Below are 977 nucleotides of genomic sequence, written 5' to 3' on the forward strand. Positions count from 1 at the left end.
GCAGGCCTAGGAGGAATATTTCACTAAGGCAAATAAAGACATTTTTCAAGGGGTGGGTAGAGATGGCCAAGGTTGGTGGTCAGCTGAGCAAGAAGGGAAGTCCACTTGAACTTGGAGCAGTGCAGTGAGTTTGCCCATGTAAACGGGGAGGTGAGCAGGTGCTGTTATTTAGGAAGAATTAAGCAGTCTGGGTAGGAAGGGGTTTATACTCTGTTTGGTAATAAAGGTTGCTGCAGAAAGGAATTTTAAAATTCAGTATTCTCATTTGCCTCATATTGCAAAGAAGCCAAGCCTTAGTTTGACTGTTTGGAGCATCTGGAATTAATGAACCAGCATCTTACAGTGCAGAAATCAATGTTTTCTGCATTAATTGCATGATGCCGAAACCCCCGCTTTTTATTTCTAACTCACAGAGCCACAGCCTAAGAAATCTCTCTTAAGCGGCGTTCTGGGTCTTTGGTGTTTCCTTAATCCGCCTGGGTGTGCAGAAGGAACTGCTTCATTGCTGCGGAGCTGGAACGCCACGAGGGAAACGGGACAAGCATGTCCCGCAGATGACCCAAAGGGGCAGGTCCTCAAAAGCCAACAGCAGAACCTGCTAAGTAGCTGTTCTCGGTTTTGAGCTGTGTCTCCTGAGAGTTTCCCGTCTGCCGTTTTCTTTATGGTCAAGTAAGGCTTGTTGAGAAAGTGTGTTTTTCAGCTGGATGAACAAACCCTGCCTTCCTGCTTTTTCCATGCGCCTAAAGCACTTGACTGCTAAACAGAAGGCTGGCGGTTCAAACCCACCAGCCACTCCTGGGAAGGAAGATTGGGCAATCTACTTCCCGAGAGATACCACGTGGAAAGAGATACCTCCTCTCCCCCAAGGAGGGGTCGCTGTGAGGCGAATCCACTCTGTGGCAGTAAGTGAGGAGTGAGTGACTCTTTGAACGTTGACACCTTCTATCCACAGTGTAGTTTGGCCCCCAGGCCCTGGG

The 977-nt window shown here is 48.4% G+C and overlaps 1 protein-coding gene across 1 annotated transcript in view; it reads left to right on the top strand.

The window, feature by feature from the left end:
- Window positions 1-977, top strand: part of CUX2 (cut like homeobox 2) — a 311,474-nt gene that overhangs the window by 90,095 nt on the left and 220,402 nt on the right. The window lies entirely within an intron of this gene.

Source organism: Orycteropus afer, unplaced genomic scaffold (genome assembly GCF_000298275.1).
Source record: "Orycteropus afer afer isolate SDZICR_OR568_19922 unplaced genomic scaffold, OryAfe1.0 scaffold00048, whole genome shotgun sequence".
Lineage (NCBI taxonomy): Eukaryota > Metazoa > Chordata > Mammalia > Tubulidentata > Orycteropodidae > Orycteropus > Orycteropus afer.